Here is a 13,538-nt window from a genome sequence, read left to right on the forward strand (position 1 = left end):
TAGCTCGCCTGGGAAACATCCAGAGAAGTCAAAGACAGTGCTTTTATACTAATTGCCAGGCGCTGAGACGAATGCCGCCAAGATCAAGCGTCTAAGACTTACGGTTCAAGAATTAGCCTCAGAAACAGTGGGAAACAGTGCTTCTATACTAATTGCCAGGCGCTGAGACGAATGCCGCCAAGATCGAGCGTCTATGACTTACGGTTCAAGAATTAGCCTCAGAAACAGTGGTTCTGAACATGCTGCTAAGAGCAAGGCTTTGTTGCAACTGCAATTCTTACTCCTTCTTGAAATGTAGGGACGACAGTACATTCCATCACATCCATCTAGTGTACACAGGTAGGTCCATTGTGGCGGGCGGGCGGGCGGGCGGCTTTAATGGCTGTTTGCTGTTCCCCTACTCCACTCCACTATTTGACTGTGGTGCTGCATCAATCAGTGGCTGGCTCAGGTGCAGCTCTTTAACTTACCTAAAAGGGAGGGCGGAGAGAAGACAAGGAAGGTGAATGAGCTGTTCCAATGTGAAATGCCGGAAACACAGACACACAGACGACACAAAACAAGAGGTGGCAATGTATTCATTAATTGCATTTAATCAATTAGCTCATTATCACTCATGCATTGTCCAACAGGTGTTGAAATAATGGGATTAAAAGGGGAGATCCCTTCAGAAAGACAGAAACAATGGCAAACACAAAAAACACTTTTGGAATCTGATTTTAGTCAACACATAAGGAAAGGGTGCACCGGTCCTGGAAATACTGCAATACCAGGTCAATGCGTGGAGTGGACAGAGCAAGCTCTATTTCCATCTCCCTGTTCTAAAAATCCATTTAATATATGGTCCCCAGATAGGGGACGTATCAGATATTAAACTGATAAGAACAGATACTACACTTGATCTTAGCCAAAAGGCCGAGAAGCGATAACCCGAACGGGCCGCGCGTTGCCCGAGCCTGCCCGATACTGCTGTTCAGCCCTTGCAGCGATTCAGCCTACTTCTAGGCATTTCCATGGGGCCCTGCAGGCTCACACACTCACAGCTACACGGGAGGTGAATAAAGGCCGGAGAGGAAGCCAGACAGGATTTGCTTCTTTTGCTTGCACCACAATGCAGTGCTGAAAGAGGAGGAATCTACATAAAAACGCCTTCCTGGCAACGCCCAAATGCCCTGCTGCCATGCAGATAAACACTGGCAGCGGCAGCCAGTGCATGCCCACAGCCACCCCTTGTTCCTTCACACCTTGTATCAGCTGTAATCCAGTCCAGTCCAGTGCTGCCTGCTGAGCAGCACTGACCAACACTGCCTGGGCCCAGGCTTTTATCTCTGAGGCCCCATTATGATGTCAGAAAGCTGGCTCTGGCTCCTCAGGGCTCCACTATGACACGTGCAAAGTTCCGTCTGAACTTTATATAAGACGGTGCGTCTCAGTCAGTCACTCAGTGTTGCCTGAGAGGGCAACACTGCAACAGCCGGCCGCCAGGCTGTCTTTTTTTGCACAGCTAGTTGCCTCCAGGAGGCCACAAGAGGGAGACAAGGGACTGCAAAATGGAAAATAAGCATCCACCAACTTTACAGACAACTTCCCCTTGCTCCTACAACCTCCATCCTTGCACAGTTTGTTATTCTTCTAGGTAACATAGTAACAAATCCAAATTGCTGCTCTCTTTGTAGGCAAGCAAGGCTTTGTTGCAACTGCAATTCTTACTCCTTCTTGAAATGTAGGGACGACAGTACATTCCATCACATCCATCTAGTGTACACAGGTAGGTCCATTGTGGCGGGCGGGCGGGCGGCTTTAATGGCTGTTTGCTGTTCCCCTACTCCACTCCACTCCACTATTTGACTGTGGTGCTGCATCAATCAGTGGCTGGCTCAGGTGCAGCTCTTTAACTTACCTAAAAGGGAGGGCGGAGAGAAGACAAGGAAGGTGAATGAGCTGTTCCAATGTGAAATGCCGGAAACACAGACACACAGACGACACAAAACAAGAGGTGGCAATGTATTCATTAATTGCATTTAATCAATTAGCTCATTATCACTCATGCATTGTCCAACATGTGTTGAAATAATGGGATTAAAAGGGGAGATCCCTTCAGAAAGACAGAAACAATGGCAAACACAAAAAACACTTTTGGAATCTCATTTTAGTCAACACATAAGGAAAGGGTGCACCGGTCCTGGAAATACTGCAATACCAGGTCAATGCGTGGAGTGGACAGAGCAAGCTCTATTTCCATCTCCCTGTTCTAAAAATCCATTTAATATATGGTCCCCAGATAGGGGACGTATCAGATATTAAACTGATAAGAACAGATACTACACTTGATCTTAGCCAAAAGGCCGAGAAGCGATAACCCGAACGGGCCGCGCGTTGCCCGAGCCTGCCCGATACTGCTGTTCAGCCCTTGCAGCGATTCAGCCTACTTCTAGGCAATTCCATGGGCCCTGCAGGCTCACACACTCACAGCTACACAGGAGGTGAATAAAGGCCGGAGAGGAAGCCAGACAGGATTTGCTTCTTTTGCTTGCACCACAATGCAGTGCTGAAAGAGGAGGAATCTACATAAAAACGCCTTCCTGGCAACGCCCAAATGCCCTACTGCCATGCAGATAAACACTGGCAGCGGCAGCCAGTGCATGCCCACAGCCACCCCTTGTTCCTTCACACCTTGTATCAGCTGTAATCCAGTCCAGTCCAGTGCTGCCTGCTGAGCAGCACTGACCAACACTGCCTGGGCCCAGGCTTTTATCTCTGAGGCCCCATTATGATGTCAGAAAGCTGGCTCTGGCTCCTCAGGGCTCCACTATGACACGTGCAAAGTTCCGTCTGAACTTTATATAAGACGGTGCGGCTCAGTCAGTCACTCAGTGTTGCCTGAGAGGGCAACACTGCAACAGCCGGCCGCCAGGCTGTCTTTTTTTGCACAGCTAGTTGCCTCCAGGAGGCCACAAGAGGGAGACAAGGGACTGCAAAATGGAAAATAAGCATCCACCAACTTTACAGACAACTTCTCCTTGCTCCTACAACCTCCATCCTTGCACAGTTTGTTATTCTTCTAGGTAACATAGTAATAAATCCAAATTGCTGCTCTCTTTGTAGACAAGCAAGGCTTTGTTGCAACTGCAATTCTTACTCCTTCTTGAAATGTAGGGACGACAGTACATTCCATCACATCCATCTAGTGTACACAGGTAGGTCCATTGTGGCGGGCGGGCGGGCGGCTTTAATGGCTGTTTGCTGTTCCCCTACTCCACTCCACTATTTGACTGTGGTGCTGCATCAATCAGTGGCTGGCTCAGGTGCAGCTCTTTAACTTACCTAAAAGGGAGGGCGGAGAGAAGACAAGGAAGGTGAATGAGCTGTTCCAATGTGAAATGCCGGAAACACAGACACACAGACGACACAAAACAAGAGGTGGCAATGTATTCATTAATTGCATTTAATCAATTAGCTCATTATCACTCATGCATTGTCCAACAGGTGTTGAAATAATGGGATTAAAAGGGGAGATCCCTTCAGAAAGACAGAAACAATGGCAAACACAAAAAACACTTTTGGAATCTGATTTTAGTCAACACATAAGGAAAGGGTGCACCGGTCCTGGAAATACTGCAATACCAGGTCAATGCGTGGAGTGGACAGAGCAAGCTCTATTTCCATCTCCCTGTTCTAAAAATCCATTTAATATATGGTCCCCAGATAGGGGACGTATCAGATATTAAACTGATAAGAACAGATACTACACTTGATCTTAGCCAAAAGGCAGAGAAGCGATAACCCGAACGGGCCGCGCGTTGCCCGAGCCTGCCCGATACTGCTGTTCAGCCCTTGCAGCGATTCAGCCTACTTCTAGGCAATTCCATGGGGCCCTGCAGGCTCACACACTCACAGCTACACGGGAGGTGAATAAAGGCCGGAGAGGAAGCCAGACAGGATTTGCTTCTTTTGCTTGCACCACAATGCAGTGCTGAAAGAGGAGGAATCTACATAAAAACGCCTTCCTGGCAACGCCCAAATGCCCTGCTGCCATGCAGATAAACACTGGCAGCGGCAGCCAGTGCATGCCCACAGCCACCCCTTGTTCCTTCACACCTTGTATCAGCTGTAATCCAGTCCAGTCCAGTGCTGCCTGCTGAGCAGCACTGACCAACACTGCCTGGGCCCAGGCTTTTATCTCTGAGGCCCCATTATGATGTCAGAAAGCTGGCTCTGGCTCCTCAGGGCTCCACTATGACACGTGCAAAGTTCCGTCTGAACTTTATATAAGACGGTGCGGCTCAGTCAGTCACTCAGTGTTGCCTGAGAGGGCAACACTGCAACAGCCGGCCGCCAGGCTGTCTTTTTTTGCACAGCTAGTTGCCTCCAGGAGGCAACAAGAGGGAGACAAGGGACTGCAAAATGGAAAATAAGCATCCACCAACTTTACAGACAACTTCTCCTTGCTCCTACAACCTCCATCCTTGCACAGTTTGTTATTCTTCTAGGTAACATAGTAACAAATCCAAATTGCTGCTCTCTTTGTAGGCAAGCAAGGCTTTGTTGCAACTGCAATTCTTACTCCTTCTTGAAATGTAGGGACGACAGTACATTCCATCACATCCATCTAGTGTACACAGGTAGGTCCATTGTGGCGGGCGGGCGGGCGGCTTTAATGGCTGTTTGCTGTTCCCCTACTCCACTCCACTATTTGACTATGGTGCTGCATCAATCAGTGGCTGGCTCAGGTGCAGCTCTTTAACTTACCTAAAAGGGAGGGCGGAGAGAAGACAAGGAAGGTGAATGAGCTGTTCCAATGTGAAATGCCGGAAACACAGACACACAGACGACACAAAACAAGAGGTGGCAATGTATTCATTAATTGCATTTAATCAATTAGCTCATTATCACTCATGCATTGTCCAACAGGTGTTGAAATAATGGGATTAAAAGGGGAGATCCCTTCAGAAAGACAGAAACAATGGCAAACACAAAAAACACTTTTGGAATCTGATTATAGTCAACACATAAGGAAAGGGTGCACCGGTCCTGGAAATACTGCAATACCAGGTCAATGCGTGGAGTGGACAGAGCAAGCTCTATTTCCATCTCCCTGTTCTAAAAATCCATTTAATATATGGTCCCCAGATAGGGGACGTATCAGATATTAAACTGATAAGAACAGATACTACACTTGATCTTAGCCAAAAGGCCGAGAAGCGATAACCCGAACGGGCCGCGCGTTGCCCGAGCCTGCCCGATACTGCTGTTCAGCCCTTGCAGCGATTCAGCCTACTTCTAGGCAATTCCATGGGGCCCTGCAGGCTCACACACTCACAGCTACACGGGAGGTGAATAAAGGCCGGAGAGGAAGCCAGACAGGATTTGCTTCTTTTGCTTGCACCACAATGCAGTGCTGAAAGAGGAGGAATCTACATAAAAACGCCTTCCTGGCAACGCCCAAATGCCCTGCTGCCATGCAGATAAACACTGGCAGCGGCAGCCAGTGCATGCCCACAGCCACCCCTTGTTCCTTCACACCTTGTATCAGCTGTAATCCAGTCCAGTCCAGTGCTGCCTGCTGAGCAGCACTGACCAACACTGCCTGGGCCCAGGCTTTTATCTCTGAGGCCCCATTATGATGTCAGAAAGCTGGCTCTGGCTCCTCAGGGCTCCACTATGACACGTGCAAAGTTCCGTCTGAACTTTATATAAGACGGTGCGGCTCAGTCAGTCACTCAGTGTTGCCTGAGAGGGCAACACTGCAACAGCCGGCCGCCAGGCTGTCTTTTTTTGCACTGCTAGTTGCCTCCAGGAGGCCACAAGAGGGAGACAAGGGACTGCAAAATGGAAAATAAGCATCCACCAACTTTACAGACAACTTCTCCTTGCTCCTACAACCTCCATCCTTGCACAGTTTGTTATTCTTCTAGGTAACATAGTAACAAATCCAAATTGCTGCTCTCTTTGTAGGCAAGCAAGGCTTTGTTGCAACTGCAATTCTTACTCCTTCTTGAAATGTAGGGACGACAGTACATTCCATCACATCCATCTAGTGTACACAGGTAGGTCCATTGTGGCGGGCGGGCGGCTTTAATGGCTGTTTGCTGTTCCCCTACTCCACTCCACTATTTGACTGTGGTGCTGCATCAATCAGTGGCTGGCTCAGGTGCAGCTCTTTAACTTACCTAAAAGGGAGGGCGGAGAGAAGACAAGGAAGGTGAATGAGCTGTTCCAATGTGAAATGCCGGAAACACAGACACACAGACGACACAAAACAAGAGGTGGCAATGTATTCATTAATTGCATTTAATCAATTAGCTCATTATCACTCATGCATTGTCCAACAGGTGTTGAAATAATGGGATTAAAATGGGAGATCCCTTCAGAAAGGCAGAAACAATGGCAAACACAAAAAACACTTTTGGAATCTGATTTTAGTCAACACATAAGGAAAGGGTGCACCGGTCCTGGAAATACTGCAATACCAGGTCAATGCGTGGAGTGGACAGAGCAAGCTCTATTTCCATCTCCCTGTTCTAAAAATCCATTTAATATATGGTCCCCAGATAGGGGACGTATCAGATATTAAACTGATAAGAACAGATACCACACTTGATCTTAGCCAAAAGGCCGAGAAGCGATAACCCGAACGGGCCGCGCGTTGCCCGAGCCTGCCCGATACTGCTGTTCAGCCCTTGCAGCGATTCAGCCTACTTCTAGGCAATTCCATGGGGCCCTGCAGGCTCACACACTCACAGCTACACGGGAGGTGAATAAAGGCCGGAGAGGAAGCCAGACAGGATTTGCTTCTTTTGCTTGCACCACAATGCAGTGCTGAAAGAGGAGGAATCTACATAAAAACGCCTTCCTGGCAACGCCCAAATGCCCTGCTGCCATGCAGATAAACACTGGCAGCGGCAGCCAGTGCATGCCCACAGCCACCCCTTGTTCCTTCACACCTTGTATCAGCTGTAATCCAGTCCAGTCCAGTGCTGCCTGCTGAGCAGCACTGACCAACACTGCCTGGGCCCAGGCTTTTATCTCTGAGGCCCCATTATGATGTCAGAAAGCTGGCTCTGGCTCCTCAGGGCTCCACTATGACACGTGCAAAGTTCCGTCTGAACTTTATATAAGACGGTGCGGCTCAGTCAGTCACTCAGTGTTGCCTGAGAGGGCAACACTGCAACAGCCGGCCGCCAGGCTGTCTTTTTTTGCACAGCTAGTTGCCTCCAGGAGGCCACAAGAGGGAGACAAGGGACTGCAAAATGGAAAATAAGCATCCACCAACTTTACAGACAACTTCTCCTTGCTCCTACAACCTCCATCCTTGCACAGTTTGTTATTCTTCTAGGTAACATAGTAACAAATCCAAATTGCTGCTCTCTTTGTAGGCAAGCAAGGCTTTGTTGCAACTGCAATTCTTACTCCTTCTTGAAATGTAGGGATGACAGTACATTCCATCACATCCATCTAGTGTACACAGGTAGGTTCATTGTGGCGGGCGGGCGGGCGGCTTTAATGGCTGTTTGCTGTTCCCCTACTCCACTCCACTATTTGACTGTGGTGCTGCATCAATCAGTGGCTGGCTCAGGTGCAGCTCTTTAACTTACCTAAAAGGGAGGGCGGAGAGAAGACAAGGAAGGTGAATGAGCTGTTCCAATGTGAAATGCCGGAAACACAGACACACAGACGACACAAAACAAGAGGTGGCAATGTTTTCATTAATTGCATTTAATCAATTAGCTCATTATCACTCATGCATTGTCCAACAGGTGTTGAAATAATGGGATTAAAAGGGGAGATCCCTTCAGAAAGACAGAAACAATGGCAAACACAAAAAACACTTTTGGAATCTGATTTTAGTCAACACATAAGGAAAGGGTGCACCGGTCCTGGAAATACTGCAATACCAGGTCAATGCGTGGAGTGGACAGAGCAAGCTCTATTTCCATCTCCCTGTTCTAAAAATCCATTTAATATATGGTCCCCAGATAGGGGACGTATCAGATATTAAACTGATAAGAACAGATACTACACTTGATCTTAGCCAAAAGGCCGAGAAGCGATAACCCGAACGGGCCGCGCGTTGCCCGAGCCTGCCCGATACTGCTGTTCAGCCCTTGCAGCGATTCAGCCTACTTCTAGGCAATTCCATGGGGCCCTGCAGGCTCACACACTCACAGCTACACGGGAGGTGAATAAAGGCCGGAGAGGAAGCCAGACAGGATTTGCTTCTTTTGCTTGCACCACAATGCAGTGCTGAAAGAGGAGGAATCTACATAAAAACGCCTTCCTGGCAACGCCCAAATGCCCTGCTGCCATGCAGATAAACACTGGCAGCGGCAGCCAGTGCATGCCCACAGCCACCCCTTGTTCCTTCACACCTTGTATCAGCTGTAATCCAGTCCAGTCCAGTGCTGCCTGCTGAGCAGCACTGACCAACACTGCCTGGGCCCAGGCTTTTATCTCTGAGGCCCCATTATGATGTCAGAAAGCTGGCTCTGGCTCCTCAGGGCTCCACTATGACACGTGCAAAGTTCCGTCTGAACTTTATATAAGACGGTGCGGCTCAGTCAGTCACTCAGTGTTGCCTGAGAGGGCAACACTGCAACAGCCGGCCGCCAGGCTGTCTTTTTTTGCACAGCTAGTTGCCTCCAGGAGGCCACAAGAGGGAGACAAGGGACTGCAAAATGGAAAATAAGCATCCACCAACTTTACAGACAACTTCTCCTTGCTCCTACAACCTCCATCCTTGCACAGTTTGTTATTCTTCTAGGTAACATAGTAACAAATCCAAATTGCTGCTCTCTTTGTAGGCAAGCAAGGCTTTGTTGCAACTGCAATTCTTACTCCTTCTTGAAATGTAGGGACGACAGTACATTCCATCACATCCATCTAGTGTACACAGGTAGGTCCATTGTGGCGGGCGGGCGGGCGGGCGGCTTTAATGGCTGTTTGCTGTTCCCCTACTCCACTCCACTATTTGACTGTGGTGCTGCATCAATCAGTGGCTGGCTCAGGTGCAGCTCTTTAACTTACCTAAAAGGGAGGGCGGAGAGAAGACAAGGAAGGTGAATGAGCTGTTCCAATGTGAAATGCCGGAAACACAGACACACAGACGACACAAAACAAGAGGTGGCAATGTATTCATTAATTGCATTTAATCAATTAGCTCATTATCACTCATGCATTGTCCAACAGGTGTTGAAATAATGGGATTAAAAGGGGAGATCCCTTCAGAAAGACAGAAACAATGGCAAACACAAAAAACACTTTTGGAATCTGATTTTAGTCAACACATAAGGAAAGGGTGCACCGGTCCTGGAAATACTGCAATACCAGGTCAATGCGTGGAGTGGACAGAGCAAGCTCTATTTCCATCTCCCTGTTCTAAAAATCCATTTAATATATGGTCCCCAGATAGGGGACGTATCAGATATTAAACTGATAAGAACAGATACTACACTTGATCTTAGCCAAAAGGCCGAGAAGCGATAACCCGAACGGGCCGCGCGTTGCCCGAGCCTGCCCGATACTGCTGTTCAGCCCTTGCAGCGATTCAGCCTACTTCTAGGCATTTCCATGGGGCCCTGCAGGCTCACACACTCACAGCTACACGGGAGGTGAATAAAGGCCGGAGAGGAAGCCAGACAGGATTTGCTTCTTTTGCTTGCACCACAATGCAGTGCTGAAAGAGGAGGAATCTACATAAAAACGCCTTCCTGGCAACGCCCAAATGCCCTGCTGCCATGCAGATAAACACTGGCAGCGGCAGCCAGTGCATGCCCACAGCCACCCCTTGTTCCTTCACACCTTGTATCAGCTGTAATCCAGTCCAGTCCAGTGCTGCCTGCTGAGCAGCACTGACCAACACTGCCTGGGCCCAGGCTTTTATCTCTGAGGCCCCATTATGATGTCAGAAAGCTGGCTCTGGCTCGTCAGGGCTCCACTATGACACGTGCAAAGTTCCGTCTGAACTTTATATAAGACGGTGCGGCTCAGTCAGTCACTCAGTGTTGCCTGAGAGGGCAACACTGCAACAGCCGGCCGCCAGGCTGTCTTTTTTTGCACAGCTAGTTGCCTCCAGGAGGCCACAAGAGGGAGACAAGGGACTGCAAAATGGAAAATAAGCATCCACCAACTTTACAGACCACTTCTCCTTGCTCCTACAACCTCCATCCTTGCACAGTTTGTTATTCTTCTAGGTAACATAGTAACAAATCCAAATTGCTGCTCTCTTTGTAGGCAAGCAAGGCTTTGTTGCAACTGCAATTCTTACTCCTTCTTGAAATGTAGGGACGACAGTACATTCCATCACATCCATCTAGTGTACACAGGTAGGTCCATTGTGGCGGGCGGGCGGGCGGGCGGCTTTAATGGCTGTTTGCTGTTCCCCTACTCCACTCCACTATTTGACTGTGGTGCTGCATCAATCAGTGGCTGGCTCAGGTGCAGCTCTTTAACTTACCTAAAAGGGAGGGCGGAGAGAAGACAAGGAAGGTGAATGAGCTGTTCCAATGTGAAATGCCGGAAACACAGACACACAGACGACACAAAACAAGAGGTGGCAATGTATTCATTAATTGCATTTAATCAATTAGCTCATTATCACTCATGCATTGTCCAACAGGTGTTGAAATAATGGGATTAAAAGGGGAGATCCCTTCAGAAAGACAGAAACAATGGCAAACACAAAAAACACTTTTGGAATCTGATTTTAGTCAACACATAAGGAAAGGGTGCACCGGTCCTGGAAATACTGCAATACCAGGTCAATGCGTGGAGTGGACAGAGCAAGCTCTATTTCCATCTCCCTGTTCTAAAAATCCATTTAATATATGGTCCCCAGATAGGGGACGTATCAGATATTAAACTGATAAGAACAGATACTACACTTGATCTTAGCCAAAAGGCCGAGAAGCGATAACCCGAACGGGCCGCGCGTTGCCCGAGCCTGCCCGTTACTGCTGTTCAGCCCTTGCAGCGATTCAGCCTACTTCTAGGCAATTCCATGGGGCCCTGCAGGCTCACACACTCACAGCTACACGGGAGGTGAATAAAGGCCGGAGAGGAAGCCAGACAGGATTTGCTTCTTTTGCTTGCACCACAATGCAGTGCTGAAAGAGGAGGAATCTACATAAAAACGCCTTCCTGGCAACGCCCAAATGCCCTGCTGCCATGCAGATAAACACTGGCAGCGGCAGCCAGTGCATGCCCACAGCCACCCCTTGTTCCTTCACACCTTGTATCAGCTGTAATCCAGTCCAGTCCAGTGCTGCCTGCTGAGCAGCACTGACCAACACTGCCTGGGCCCAGGCTTTTATCTCTGAGGCCCCATTATGATGTCAGAAAGCTGGCTCTGGCTCCTCAGGGCTCCACTATGACACGTGCAAAGTTCCGTCTGAACTTTATATAAGACGGTGCGGCTCAGTCAGTCACTCAGTGTTGCCTGAGAGGGCAACACTGCAACAGCCGGCCGCCAGGCTGTCTTTTTTTGCACTGCTAGTTGCCTCCAGGAGGCCACAAGAGGGAGACAAGGGACTGCAAAATGGAAAATAAGCATCCACCAACTTTACAGACAACTTCTCCTTGCTCCTACAACCTCCATCCTTGCACAGTTTGTTATTCTTCTAGGTAACATAGTAACAAATCCAAATTGCTGCTCTCTTTGTAGGCAAGCAAGGCTTTGTTGCAACTGCAATTCTTACTCCTTCTTGAAATGTAGGGACGACAGTACATTCCATCACATCCATCTAGTGTACTCAGGTAGGTCCATTGTGGCGGGCGGGCGGGTGGGCGGGCGGGCGGCTTTAATGGCTGTTTGCTGTTCCCCTACTCCACTCCACTATTTGACTGTGGTGCTGCATCAATCAGTGGCTGGCTCAGGTGCAGCTCTTTAACTTACCTAAAAGGGAGGGCGGAGAGAAGACAAGGAAGGTGAATGAGCTGTTCCAATGTGAAATGCCGGAAACACAGACACACAGACGACACAAAACAAGAGGTGGCAATGTATTCATTAATTGCATTTAATCAATTAGCTCATTATCACTCATGCATTGTCCAACAGGTGTTGAAATAATGGGATTAAAAGGGGAGATCCCTTCAGAAAGACAGAAACAATGGCAAACACAAAAAACACTTTTGGAATCTGATTTTAGTCAACACATAAGGAAAGGGTGCACCGGTCCTGGAAATACTGCAATACCAGGTCAATGCGTGGAGTGGACAGAGCAAGCTCTATTTCCATCTCCCTGTTCTAAAAATCCATTTAATATATGGTCCCCAGATAGGGGACGTATCAGATATTAAACTGATAAGAACAGATACTACACTTGATCTTAGCCAAAAGGCCGAGAAGCGATAACCCGAACGGGCCGCGCGTTGCCCGAGCCTGCCCGATACTGCTGTTCAGCCCTTGCAGCGATTCAGCCTACTTCTAGGCAATTCCATGGGGCCCTGCAGGCTCACACACTCACAGCTACACGGGAGGTGAATAAAGGCCGGAGAGGAAGCCAGACAGGATTTGCTTCTTTTGCTTGCACCACAATGCAGTGCTGAAAGAGGAGGAATCTACATAAAAACGCCTTCCTGGCAACGCCCAAATGCCCTGCTGCCATGCAGATAAACACTGGCAGCGGCAGCCAGTGCATGCCCACAGCCACCCCTTGTTCCTTCACACCTTGTATCAGCTGTAATCCAGTCCAGTCCAGTGCTGCCTGCTGAGCAGCACTGACCAACACTGCCTGGGCCCAGGCTTTTATCTCTGAGGCCCCATTATGATGTCAGAAAGCTGGCTCTGGCTCGTCAGGGCTCCACTATGACACGTGCAAAGTTCCGTCTGAACTTTATATAAGACGGTGCGGCTCAGTCAGTCACTCAGTGTTGCCTGAGAGGGCAACACTGCAACAGCCGGCCGCCAGGCTGTCTTTTTTTGCACAGCTAGTTGCCTCCAGGAGGCCACAAGAGGGAGACAAGGGACTGCAAAATGGAAAATAAGCATCCACCAACTTTACAGACAACTTCTCCTTGCTCCTACAACCTCCATCCTTGCACAGTTTGTTATTCTTCTAGGTAACATAGTAACAAATCCAAATTGCTGCTCTCTTTGTAGGCAAGCAAGGCTTTGTTGCAACTGCAATTCTTACTCCTTCTTGAAATGTAGGGACGACAGTACATTCCATCACATCCATCTAGTGTACACAGGTAGGTCCATTGTGGCGGGCGGGCGGGCGGCTTTAATGGCTGTTTGCTGTTCCCCTACTCCACTCCACTATTTGACTGTGGTGCTGCATCAATCAGTGGCTGGCTCAGGTGCAGCTCTTTAACTTACCTAAAAGGGAGGGCGGAGAGAAGACAAGGAAGGTGAATGAGCTGTTCCAATGTGAAATGCCGGAAACACAGACACACAGACGACACAAAACAAGAGGTGGCAATGTATTCATTAATTGCATTTAATCAATTAGCTCATTATCACTCATGCATTGTCCAACAGGTGTTGAAATAATGGGATTAAAAGGGGAGATCCCTTCAGAAAGACAGAAACAATGGCAAAC

General features: G+C 48.6%; 9 non-coding genes across 9 annotated transcripts; all 9 read right to left on the reverse strand.

Annotated features, from left to right (window-relative positions):
- Positions 1–736: 736 nt before the first annotated feature.
- On the reverse strand, positions 737–927 carry LOC142734934 (U2 spliceosomal RNA). The gene has a single exon (XR_012880460.1). It is a non-coding gene; the product is annotated as a U2 spliceosomal RNA (small nuclear RNA).
- Positions 928–2,166: 1,239 nt separating this feature from the next.
- Positions 2,167–2,357, reverse strand: LOC142734946 (U2 spliceosomal RNA). The gene has a single exon (XR_012880471.1). It is a non-coding gene; the product is annotated as a U2 spliceosomal RNA (small nuclear RNA).
- Positions 2,358–3,590: 1,233 nt separating this feature from the next.
- Positions 3,591–3,781, reverse strand: LOC142734940 (U2 spliceosomal RNA). The gene has a single exon (XR_012880465.1). It is a non-coding gene; the product is annotated as a U2 spliceosomal RNA (small nuclear RNA).
- Positions 3,782–5,015: 1,234 nt separating this feature from the next.
- LOC142734955 (U2 spliceosomal RNA) lies at positions 5,016–5,206 on the reverse strand. The gene has a single exon (XR_012880478.1). It is a non-coding gene; the product is annotated as a U2 spliceosomal RNA (small nuclear RNA).
- Positions 5,207–6,436: 1,230 nt separating this feature from the next.
- LOC142734948 (U2 spliceosomal RNA) lies at positions 6,437–6,627 on the reverse strand. Its single transcript, XR_012880473.1, has one exon. It is a non-coding gene; the product is annotated as a U2 spliceosomal RNA (small nuclear RNA).
- Positions 6,628–7,861: 1,234 nt separating this feature from the next.
- LOC142734956 (U2 spliceosomal RNA) lies at positions 7,862–8,052 on the reverse strand. Its single transcript, XR_012880479.1, has one exon. It is a non-coding gene; the product is annotated as a U2 spliceosomal RNA (small nuclear RNA).
- Positions 8,053–9,290: 1,238 nt separating this feature from the next.
- LOC142734923 (U2 spliceosomal RNA) lies at positions 9,291–9,481 on the reverse strand. The gene has a single exon (XR_012880450.1). It is a non-coding gene; the product is annotated as a U2 spliceosomal RNA (small nuclear RNA).
- Positions 9,482–10,719: 1,238 nt separating this feature from the next.
- LOC142734924 (U2 spliceosomal RNA) lies at positions 10,720–10,910 on the reverse strand. Its single transcript, XR_012880451.1, has one exon. It is a non-coding gene; the product is annotated as a U2 spliceosomal RNA (small nuclear RNA).
- Positions 10,911–12,156: 1,246 nt separating this feature from the next.
- LOC142734925 (U2 spliceosomal RNA) lies at positions 12,157–12,347 on the reverse strand. Its single transcript, XR_012880452.1, has one exon. It is a non-coding gene; the product is annotated as a U2 spliceosomal RNA (small nuclear RNA).
- Positions 12,348–13,538: the final 1,191 nt, after the last annotated feature.

Source organism: Rhinoderma darwinii, unplaced genomic scaffold (assembly GCF_050947455.1).
Source record: "Rhinoderma darwinii isolate aRhiDar2 unplaced genomic scaffold, aRhiDar2.hap1 Scaffold_994, whole genome shotgun sequence".
NCBI classification, from domain to species: domain Eukaryota; kingdom Metazoa; phylum Chordata; class Amphibia; order Anura; family Rhinodermatidae; genus Rhinoderma; species Rhinoderma darwinii.